Source organism: Protopterus annectens, chromosome 2.part2 (assembly GCF_019279795.1).
Source record: "Protopterus annectens isolate FY-2018-M chromosome 2.part2, PAN1.0, whole genome shotgun sequence".
NCBI classification, from domain to species: domain Eukaryota; kingdom Metazoa; phylum Chordata; order Ceratodontiformes; family Protopteridae; genus Protopterus; species Protopterus annectens.
Genome location: NC_056730.1, coordinates 141,658,898 through 141,671,384, shown reverse-complemented (window position 1 = coordinate 141,671,384; position 12,487 = coordinate 141,658,898). Strand labels below are relative to the sequence as shown.

General features: G+C 47.5%; 1 protein-coding gene across 1 annotated transcript in view; it reads left to right on the top strand.

Moving 5' to 3' along the window:
• The window catches only part of ERCC8 (ERCC excision repair 8, CSA ubiquitin ligase complex subunit), a 747,007-nt gene that overhangs the window by 311,507 nt on the left and 423,013 nt on the right, over positions 1-12,487 (top strand). The window lies entirely within an intron of this gene.

The window sequence follows — 12,487 nt, the reverse complement described above, 5'->3', positions numbered from 1 at the left end:
GGCCTCCTTGTCTGTTGGCTCTCCCCTCCTCGGCTCCGGTCTCCTGTGTGTTTTCACGGGACCTGAGGAGGAGGAGACCCGATCTCCGTCGAGGCTATCGAGGAGGCACTCAAGTTCTACCTCAGTAGCCTCGTCGAGATCAACTTATAGCCTGTCAGGCGCTGATCTGGACGGATGATGAGAAGGTTCATCCAGGCCCAGATGCAGATGGGAGTGCTCTTGCCCCCTCTGGGGAGCTCGACCTTTTCAAGCCAATTGCTCCTTCTCCGACCCGCTACCGGGTTCGAGCAGTTGAGCCGAGCAGCCGGGCGGGGTGGGTCGGCTCCGATAGTACTGTGCCGGATCCGACCCTGCCCTCGAGTGCCGGATCCGACCTCGGAGCCTGGATCCGAGCCTCGGATCCGGGGATCAGTGCTCCTTGGCGCCGTCTGTGTCGGGCGCACTGTCCCGGATCCGAGCACGCCCGGCTCCGATCCACTCCGGATCGAGGAAGCCGATTGTCGGATCCTTTGGTCGAGGTCGGCTCCCCTTCGGCTTTTGATGTAGTGGAGAGGGCCCTGTTGAGGGTCACCAGACCCCCGGCACTTGCTTCGGCTCCGTCCCGCGCTCCCTCTGCACTGGGTCAGGCTTCCACCGTCCAGCCCTTGGGACAGCCCGCTCCTTTGTCCCAAGCTGTTCCCCTGGAACAGGTTACTGTTTGCGAGGAGTCCTCTGACAGCCCCCCGGAGGATGTTCCCCGCAAACATACGTGCAAAAGGAGGAACATTGACTCCCCCGAGTCCCTCACAGAAGACACGGATTTGGAGGAAGGGGAAGGCTCCCCACGGTCACCCCCCGAGGATGTCTCATTTGGAGACATCATGGAAATGCTCCGCATAAGGGGGGGGTGGTCGGCCCCCAAGTCTTCCTCGGATGAGTCCGTGTTCTTGGAGGCATTTGAAGCGGGCCCGTCTACCTCTTGGGTGTCCCCTCCTGCCGACCCCCTGGTGGACCTCATTACCACCAGGGCGTGGAAGGAACCGGACACCGTGGAGCCAATCCCTAAAGGCCCGACCGTATTCTCAGTCCCTGGCTGACCGTGCCCATTGGAGTAAGGGGCCTCCGGTAGATGCCATGTTGGCGGCCACCAAGAGGAACTTGCTCAGGAGAGTCCCTCAGTCCATCCCGAGCAAGGAGTCTCGGATGATGGACCGCTTGGGAAGCGGATGTTTAGTTCAGCGACCTTCTCTGTGAGGCTGAACTACCTGGCACGTGATTAGGATGCAGCGCGATCTTATTAAGGAATACGCTGCATCCCCCCCAGAGCCCATGTCGGAGGAGGACAAAGTGCTGCACTCCACCCGCATGGCCACTCTTAGGTCCGTCACCAATACCTCTATGCGGCTACTGTCCCATGCTACGGAAGGTGCCGCTAGAGCTGCAGGGGCAGGCCTAGTTACTAGACGTCAGGCCTGGCTCCGTCATTGTGATTTCTCAGAGCCCTTCAAGGCGTCATTCGCGAACGCCCCCTTCGATGGTTCTGCCCTCTTTGGCAAAACGGTTCGTGACACTTTGACCCAGAGCGAAGGGCGGAAGACGCTGTCTGCCGTCGGAATCCGCTTCTCTGCACCCCAGAGGCCCTATTCTAGGAACCAAAAGAGACAGAAGAAGATGTGGTTCCGGAAGTCGCAGCAATCTCAGCCTGCTCCGGACAACCAGTCCTTCCGTGGTAGAGGAGGACAGGGAGGACGCCGCCCTAGGGGCAGAGGGGCTCCCAGGAACTTCGGGTCCAGAGAACCCTTCTCTGAACGGCCCGCAGCAGCCCTGAGGGTTGCCCGGCTGCTCCACTCTGGAGGCAGTCGGGGGGCGTTCCGGAGCACCTAGCGGCATGGGAGTCCATAACATCAGACCGCTGGGTCCTCCAGATCATATCCAGAGGATACCATATACCCTTTCTTCACTTGCCAAAATTGAAGTCCCTCCCCGACGTTCCACCCGGTCAGTGGGAGGCCGCTTTGGCAGAAATTGGCCATCTGCTAAAGAAAAGAGCCATCCAGCCCGTCCCCCCAGACCAGATCGGATCAGGGTTCTACTCCAGGTTCTTTTTAGTGCCAAAAAAGACGGGGGATCTAAGACCAATAATTAGACCTTTCACTCTTGAACCTGGCAGTTCCCAAGGAGAAGTTCCGAATGGTCACGTTGCAGTCTATTCTCCCCCTTCTCGGAGAAAATCACTGGATGTGCTCCATAGACCTCAAGGATGCGTACTACCACATTCTAATGGACAGGCGCTCCAGGAGGTTTCTCCGCTTCCGGCTGGGAGCCAGTCACTACCAATTCCGGGTCCTTCCCTTTGGTCTCACCACAGCCCCCAGGGTGTTCACCAAAGTATTAGCAGTGGTAGCGGCCCACCTGAGGCTTCAGGGGGTACAGGTCTTTCCCTACCTGGACGATTGGCTTCTCACCGCCCCAACAAGGCATCTACTACTATTGGCGCGAGACTCCTTTCTCCATCTTGCTCCCCGTCTGGGCATCACAATAAACACAAAAAAATCCAACCTAGCACCCACGCAGCTCATAGATTTTATAGGTGCCAGGTTAGACACAAGGAGATTAAAAGCCTTCCTCACTGCGGACAGAGTTCAAAATCTGCAATTCCAGGTGCGGGCCATTCTCCAATCAAGCTCAGTTCCGGCGGAGTTGGTCCTGAGGGCCCTAGGGTCCATGGCTGCAGCAATGGCTTCTTCCTCTCACCAGGTTCAATATCGCATCCTTCAATGGACACTCCTAGTTCAGTGGTGTATCTTGCTCTTCCTATGCATCATCCCATTGCGATCAGCAAGGCTTGCAAGGTCCCTCCTGTGGTGGCTACACTCTCCAGATCTCCACAGAGGCCGCCCATTTTGTGCTTCTCCCCTCTCGCCCACGGTGACCACGGGCGGCTCCCGCCTCGGGTGGGGGCATTGCAGGCGGACCGTCCAAGGCACGTGGAGCGATTCAGAGACCTTACTGCATATCAACGTTCTAGAGATGAGAGCAGTGCTCTTAGCGTTGCTAGCACTTCAGGCCTTTCTTCCCTTGGGAACAATTGCGATTCAATCGGACAACATGTCGGTTGTTTGGTATATCAACAAGCAAGGAGGAACCAGGTCTTACCGCTTTGTCGAGAAGCCATGAGAGTGTGGGAATGGGCAATCTCCAACCGCTTTCTCATAGCAGCATATTCCGGGTCGGTCCAACATCCTGGCGGACAAACTCAGTCGCACCATTCTCACCCCTTACGAGTGGTCTCTCAATACTCAGGTAGTGGAACGCATTTTCGCACGGTGGGGAACTCCTTGTTGCGATCTTTTGCCTCTCCCTCAAACACCAAGTCGACAGTTTTTTGCTCTGATACCTCCTCCGGAGGTTCCCAAGAGGCAGCTCTGGTGCGTGCTTGGCCACCCGGTCTTCTTTATGCTTATCCCCCCTTGCCTCTGATGCTCCAAGTTCTTCAGAAAGCCTCTCGGTTGGGGTGCAGAATGATTCTCATTGCTCCATTTTGGCCTCGACAAATGGTTCCCCTTCCTAAGGTCTCACTCAGTGAATCCTCCTTGGATTCTAGATCCCATTCCGGATCTGATATCTCATCCATCCCACTTATCTCCTCCGAACCTGGACAACCTGAAGCTGACCGCTTGGCTGCTCCAGTTCCACTCTTGATCAGGACTCCCGGTATTTCGTCCCCTGTTAAGGCCATCCTGGTGGCAGCTCATAAGCCATCCACTAGGAAAGTCTACCGCAGCAAGTGGTAACGGTTCTCTTTGTGGGCGGAGCGGCAAGTCCTAAACCCCTTCACAGTTCCTCTCCCTTTGGTGCTTGATTTTTTAACCACTCTTTTTAATGATGGTGCCAGCAGTTCCACGGTCAAAGTACAACTTGCGGCAATTTCTCATTATCACATTGGTCATGACTCCAATCCACTGATGTCGGCCAAGTTATGTAAGATTTTCCTTAAAGGTACTTTTCTTCTCAGGCCCCCTGTAAAGCAAGCGGTTCCTCCTTGGGACCTTTCCTTAGTTCTCCAGGCCTTGACCGCCCCCCCCCCTTCAAACCGGCGGCTACGATAGATCTGAAATTCTTATCTTTCAAGACCACCTTCTTAGTAGCCATTACTTCAGCCAAGAGAGTCTCAGAGCTTCAAGCATTATCAGCTAAACCTCCTTACTTAGTCTTTCATCCGGACCGTGTTTACCTCAGGACCAACCCGTCCTTTCTTCCTAAGGTAGCTTCTGAAGCAAACATTAATCAATCCATTAACCTCCCTGTCTTCTTTCCGAAATATGAAAACAAAGGTGAATACAAGCTTCATTCCTTAGATGTTCACAGGCAACTTAGATTTTATCTAAACAGGACGGCTGGTCATAGGCAATCCGACCAGTTGTTCATTTCCTTTGCTAAATTTAATTTGGGCAAACCAATTTCTAAAGTCACATTATCTCGCTGGATTTCACAATGTATCTTATTGGCTTATCAAGCTTGAAGGCCCACACCGGAGGGTGTACATGCCCATTCAACCCGGTCAGTCTCTACCTCGGCAGTCTTTAAGGCCAGGATTCCTCTAGATGATATTTGTGCAGCAGCCACGTGGGCTTCATCTCATACTTTTATTTCCCACTACAAGTTGGATCTTACATCTAGGGTAGAGCATCCTTTGGCTCAGGTGCTCGAATATCCTTCCATGATGGCCGCCCAAGATTCAGGTAGCTGGGGACTCTGTCCCACAGGTTGCAGACAAATGAATCTCCTACTTCAGATTTAGAAGTTATGTACTCACCATAACGTTCCATCTGAGTAGGTGTATTCATTTGTCTGCAACCATCCCGCCCTCCTATCCCCCTAGCCTTTCAATTTCCTGCATATGATGTTTTACCCTTTTCAGGGTGTTTTTGCTGTTGGCAAACTCGATCTGAGGTCATGAGGGGAGAGCAGGGCATTATGGGTGAGGGGAGGAGCTGAGAGCTTGGATCCATAGCTGGTAAACCATGCCGGTTCGGATCCGATATCGGATCCATGACCCACAGGTTGCAGACAAATGAATACACCTACTCAGATGGAACGTTATGGTGAGTACATAACTTCTAATTTTACTCAAGACTGTTCCTTGTTCCAAGAAAAGAATCTCAATGGAGACCAATACTGGACTTGTCCGCATTAAGCACCTTTCTCATAGTACCAACGTTCAAAATGCTGACTCTACAGCAACTCCTTCCCATGCTGGGCAAGGAGTCGTGGCTGATTACTCTGGACCTCAAGGAGGCATACCTGCATGTCCCTATCAGACACAGCTGCAGAAGATACCTCAGATTTCTTGCAGGTCCAGAGCATTATCAATTCTCAGCATTGCCATTTGGCTTATCTACTGCGCCCAGAGTATTTACAAAATGCCTGGCTTCAGTAATTGCTCATTGCAGGCTCCAGGGTATACAAATTTACCCGTACCTGGACGACTGCCTCATACAAGCGGACGACAAATTGATGTTGACAAAAACCTGGATTATGTCATACGATTACTTCAAGCTCTGGGATACACAGTCAACTTCCAAAAGTCAAGACTGCAGCCATCCCAGCAAATAATCTTCTTAGGAGCCAAACTAGACACAGCCTCTCAGATGGCTTACCTGACAGAAGACAAGCAAGAGAAGTTAACTCAATACTTCAAAGGTTTAGCAAAACTCACCCAGATGACTGCAAGGAGATTCCTACAGGCCCTGGGTTACATGGCATCCTGCATTCTACTGGTTCCATTAGCAAAACTACACATGAGAAAGCTTCATTCGTACCTAAGAGGCATTTGGTCTCAACACAGCAACAACTTGGAGACAATCATACCACTCATTCCATGCCTACAAAAGGAATTCCTATGGTGGGCCTCGGTGAGCCAGGAAAACACAGGTATGTCATTCAAAAAACCACAGATAACACAGACCATGACTACAGACGCCTCAGACCTTGGATGGGGGGCGCACATGGAAGGCAGGTGTATACAAGGACAATGGTCTCCAAAGGAAACACATCTGCATATAAATCAAAAGGAAATGCTGGCAGTAATGCATGCCATCGAGGCTTTTCAACACCAACTCCAGCAAGGCCATTTAATGATACGGACAGACAACACCACTGTGATGTGGTACATAAACAAGCAGCGGGGCACCCACTCTTACCCCCTTTGCAGACTGACAATGCAGCTTTGGGAGAAATCACTGAGTCTAAACATCCAGTTACAATCCCAGTTTGTTCCAGGAAAAGACAATGTGTTGGCGGACAGCCTAAGCAGGAATTTCACAGATCCACACGAGTGGAGGTTACATCCGAAGGCTTTCAGACAACTCACTTCGACATGGGGCAAGCCAGAAGTGAACCTATTTGCCTCTCACCTCAACCATCTTCTACCAAAATTTTGCACAAGGACATACCATCCAAAGGCTTGGAAAATAGATGCCCTTTCATTCAACTGGAACTCCCTAGCAATCTATGAATTCCCACCTCTGCCACTGATGACCTCAGTATTACTAAAGATCAAAGCAGAGAAGCCCAAGGGAATCATAATAGCTCAGGATTGGCCAAGACATCACTGGTACCCACTACTACGGAGCATATGTCACACCAGGAGGTGGGCCCTCCCTCAGTGGCCTCTACTTTTGACTCAACACAATTTCGAAACACTGCATCCAAACCTTCAGACACTGCAGCTAACAGCCTGGGAGATCCCATAAATAACTTCAGCTTATCTCTCTCCAAGGAAGTTCAGCGGATACTAACAGAGGCTCGAAGACCATCCACCAGAAAGGTTTACTTAGCAAAGTGGAAAAGATTCAGCAATTGGAATACCAGCAAGGGACATGATGCATCATTACTGAACATCCCACTTATCTTGGGATATTTGGCAGATATGTTACAGAGCGGCCTCTCATATTCTTCAATAAAGATACATGCATCTGCTATTTCAGCTAGATACAACACTGATCCTCCTGTTTTCTCTCACCCCTTACTAAGACAATTCCTCAGGGGAATCAAGAACATTAAGCCACCAAGAAAGGCCCCAGTGCCAGCCTAGGACCTCAATTTTGTCTTAGAAAAACTGACTCTACCTCCTTTTGAGCCAGCAGCTTCAGTTGACTTGCAATTTCTCTCATGGAAGACAGCTTTCCTGTTGGCAATTACCTCAGCAAGAAGGGTTTCGGAGCTACAGGCCCTAATGGCAATACCACCCTTTATTATTTTCCACAGAGACAGGGTTTCATTAAGGACCAACCCTACTTTTATGCCAAAGGTGGTATCTAGGGTTTCTCTAAATCAAGCCATTCATCTGCCTGCTTTCTTCCCCAATCCTGAGAATAAGGGGGAAAGACTTTTGCATACCTTGGACATTCATAGACAACTTCGATACTACCTAGACAGAACCAAGGCCAGTAGGAAGTCTGAACAGCTTTTTGTAGCTTACGCCCCTGCAGTCCAAGGAAAAGCAATTTCAAAGCAGACTATTTCTAAATGGATTGGACATTGCATCAGATTCTGTTATTCCTTTCATGGAAAGACTGTTCCAGCCTATGTCAGACCGCATTTCACCAGAGCTACAGCCACCTCTACAGCATTTTTAAGAGGGGTGCCTACCAAGGACATTCTAGAAGCTGCTACATGGAGCTCCGTGCATACATTCTCCAAACACTACAATCTCCCTCTATATTCCAGATCCAGAGCAGGCTTTGCTTCGGCAGTCCTGCAGGGTTTGATTGCCGCACCATCTCTTTCCTAGAGCATACCTCCTCCCCCAGCTAAGCTATGGTATTCTACCCACATGTTATGACTGCAGTTGCATTCTTGAAGGACATAGTACAGTTTTGTACCTACCATAAATGTAGATGTCCGATAGACATGCAACTGCAGTTGGGTTTTCCCTCCCTCCATACCCCTCTATGCCTAGGGTCCACTCCTATCCCTCTTACTCTTAGCTGGGGATATCTGTTATGGTGTATTTGTTTTATTGCTCATGTATTTGTTTGGAATCCTGTTTTTGTCTTCCAATTTGATTACAGCCTTCCTTGGAGGGCACCTGGCATCTGGGGCAAGAAACACTGAAGAAAATGGCGTCGGCTGATGCTTATGTACTCCAGCCGCTCTGACGTCGGAGAGAAATGTGACATCAGCCGACGTCGGACCCAGACTTTGGAATCCGGCCAACCGAGGGCTGCCTGAGGCAGGACAACCCACATGTTATGACTGCAGTTGCATGTCTATCGGACATCTACATTTATGGTAGGTACAAAACTGTACTTTCCTTCCCCTTGATGAGGCAGTGTCATCATTTAACAATTCATTCCTTACTATACTTGACTCGCATGCCCCTAAACGCTCAATAAGAATTAAATCTCAGCTAGCACCCTGGCTAACTACAGACACCAAATCCAAAATAACAACTAGAGACAAAGCGTGGGATAAATGGCGCACTACCAAACTACCCCTAGATCATATCAAATTCCAACAACTTAGAAATGAGACTAAAAAAGCCATCATACTAGATAAGAAAAATTACTTCTACAATCTGCAACATAAACATCAGAATAACCCTCAAAAGTACTGGGCAGGCATAAATAAACTTCTCCAACCAGGCAAATCCACTACTCCGACCCCAGGAACATTATCTGACAAGAGCCAAGAAGATATAGCCAATTCATTCAATACTTTCTTCACAGAAACCATCCAGTCATTAGCTAACCAACTTTCTCCTCCCCACACTTCTATAAACACTGTACCCGACTCACCACTCTCTTTTAACTTCCAGCCAGTGTCCACATCCTTTATCAGATCCCTTTTGTAAAAACTGAAGCCAACCACCCTTTCAGCCGATCTTCTGCCGGCAGAATACCTGCAAATTGCTGCAGATGTCGTAGCCTACCCTATCTCAATCCTAATTAACAGAACCATAACCGAGGCCTCAATCCCCTCAATTTGGAAAATATCCTATGTTATTCCACTCCACAAAGGAGGTTCATCCACAGAACTATCCAACTATAGACCTATAGCCATACTATCACCACTTGCCAAAATTATGGAAAAGTGCATGCACAACCAACTAATGCTCTATCTAACCCAAAATAAACTACTCACAGACTCTCAACATGGATTCCGACCCCATCATAGTACAACCACTGCCCTCCTCTCTTTTACTGAAAACATTAATCTTAACCGGAATAATAAAAAAATATCCTCCGCTCCCTTCCTGGACCTATCGAAAGCCTTCGATATGGTAAACCATTAGTTACTTCTATATACTTTAAAAACCCTGTATCTAGATACTCCAGCCCTTGACTGGTTTCAAGCTTACCTCACTGGGAGACAACAAGCAGTAATGTGGCAAAATAAGCTCTCCTGCCTACTACCAAATACCATAGGAGTTCCTCAAGGTTCCATATTAGGACCTCTCCTCTTTTCAGTCTTCATAAACAACATCCAAACAGTCATCCCTGAAGCAACCTGCATTCAATATGCAGATGACTCGACTATAATATGTTCCAATGCCTCTCTTGCAAATCTACTAACTACCACCCAACATAGCTTCACCAAAGTCGAAAACTGGCTTGCCAACCATCTCCTGATCTTAAATCCAAACAAAACCAAGTTACTTCTCTTCTACCCAACCAATAGATCTCCGACTGAAAACTTCACTATAAAATCCAATAATGGGACCATCATCTCCCCAGACACCTATACAAAGCTATTAGGAGTAAACATTGACAATAAACTCAGATTTGATATACATATCAACCAAGCCATTAAGTCAGTCAACAAGAAACTTGGGACCCTATATAGAATTAAAGCCTTCCTTATCCCGAATGCCAAGGCAGCCACAGCCCATTCACACCTTCTCTCTACCCTACTATATGCCTCTCCTGTCCTCACTCACCTTAACAAATCTGATCTGGCCAAGCTCTCATTGCCAGGTTCGTTTTAGGCCTACCCTACAGAACACACCACTGTACTAACCTGAAAAAGCTTGGATGGATAGAATTCCCACACCTTCTTCACCAGTCCCAACTCATAGAGGCCTTCAAAATCCTTAAACAACCTGAGAATACCCCAGCACTAAAAAACTTAATGACTCCCTACTCCAATCTAAGCTGCCTTCGCTCAGCAAACAGACTCCTTGTCCAAACAACTAAATCTCTCAACCTAGGTGGTGACGCGCTATTTGCCAACACCACTGGTAAAATATGGAACTCTCTCCCAAATAACATCACGCTTGCAACTTCTCTAAGTCAATTCAAAAATAGTCTAAAACTCCACTTCAAGTCACACTGGCTATGTCCTTGCTCAAACCCAGACTAGCTCTGTGCCATTAACTAAAACATAAACAACTAGCTAAGATGATAAGTACTTTGTATACTGTGATAAAGAAATATGTATCCTGTCTAATTCTATGTCATTATACTGCCTACCGTCCTTGCTAATATGTTATTAATGTTACATTTGTAGTAATCTCAGAAATAGTAATGGCAGTCTTGTACTTGTATGTAAATAGCCTATGTTTTTGTTAAGTTCTTTCAGCTCATTTACTGTACCTAATTATCAATGTAACTCTGTTGGAGCTTTTCTCCCCGGGCCTCCGCTGAAAAAGGACATGTATCCAGTCGGACCATCCTGGTTAACAAATGTAAAATAAAATAAATAAATAATAAAATAAGTGTGGAAGGAAATAGGTGTAGGGTGTGGTGGGAGAAATTGGAAGAGGTAAGTGAAATTAGGGGAAATTAGTGTTAATTAACAATGGGAAGGGTTGTGATTAGTGTAAGAGGGAAAGGGTGTGATTAGATGGTATAAGAGTAGGGCCCCTGGAGTGGGTGGGAATTGGGGGGGGGTAGGGTAGGGGAGTGGAGTGAGCCCACTGGGCGAATGGAGCAGGTAGAGACAAGTGAAGGAGAATCTAGAGAATAAACCATCAGCAATGTTGGTAGCTGAAGGTAAGTAGGTGAATCAGGAGTGGGAAAGATCAGAGATATATCAGGAGTCTATGAGATAAAAAAAAAAAGAACAGGTGAGAGTATACAGTTGAAGTAAAGGGTGAGTGAGAAAATAAGACCAGGTCTAGGACCTAAGGGGTTTAGTTTAATTACAGAGGAAAATACAGGGGGATAAGCAGGAGATAAGGATTGGGATGAGGGTGTCATCTAGTGGGCAGATTGAGTATTGCAGGTAAGTAAGTAGGAAGCTAGCTGGTTTAGAACCAGGGATGGAGTGATAGCTAGTAAAGGGGGGGTTTATGAAGTAGAGGAGGTTAGTTGGATACAGGGTAGATAGGAGGGGGAAGTAAAGGCTTTTCAGGCTCGTAGCTTACTTTATAACCCCTGAAGCAAGTAGTAGACAGTAGTCAGTTTTACAAACAGGACTTGGTCAACCACATACTTTCTTGCTTCCTTGAGAGAGGGTGCAGGGCAAAATAAGGCTGTTAGATCAAACCACAGAATTGGATAGGGTCCTTTGTCACCAGGTAGGTAGGGTCTTAGAGGCTATATCAGGAACAGCGCAATGGAAAACAGGGTACTTTGGGGAGAAAGAGAAGATAAATGTAGAGGAGAGAAAAGGGTTAGCACATATCGAGCATCACAGAAACTCTAGAAAATTGTCGTTTTAGGCGGAATTAGCTAAAGGCAGCAAGAAAATGCAGAAAATTATACTTAATCACTCCAAAGTCTCTCTTTTGTCTCTCTGCTGCTGTAGAACACTGCAGGGCATCAGGCAGGAGCTTGCTGAGCTGTATACTAGCACAAAAACTTTGCAAATCCGGGTTTTATAGCAGGGAAATGAAAGAGATAGAAATTAGCCCAACATGGCCAATAAACTACTAATTTCTGGGCTGAAACCACTCCTTCAGGGACAGATAGGTTCCTCAAAGCTCCCTCTCTCACAGTGAACAGAGGAACTTCCTTCTATCCAAGTAAGGTATGGGCAAACACAGAAACTTGTAACACAGCCCTGAATTCAGCACTAACCTGAAAACTGGACTAAACTAGCTTAGAAAGGCGGGAAAACAATTATTTTATTTTTTTTTCAGAAAATAAAGCAGATACAGTAAAAAACACTTTAAATGCACAGAAAAGGCTATCACACTTGTGTGTTGCCTACAACAGTTAAACAGGTAATTTAAACACAAAAACAACTTTGTTAAAGTGCAGGCAGTAAAATAAGTACAATATGTAGCTGAAACAAGCTTTTTAAATCACAAACTTTAGAAAATCGGCGTTTTAGGCGGAATTAGCTAAAGGCAGCAAGAAAATGCAGAAAAATGATACTTAATCACTTCAAAGTCTCTCTTTTGTCTCTCTGCTGCTGTAGAACTCTGCAGGGCACCAGGCAGGAGCTTGCTGAGCTGTTACCTTCTTAGATTATATCTGTGGGTGTTCTTTGATACTTGCTGGAACATGACTGCATATTCTGATGGAGTACAGTTTGATGCAGGTCCAAGGCTGTTCAC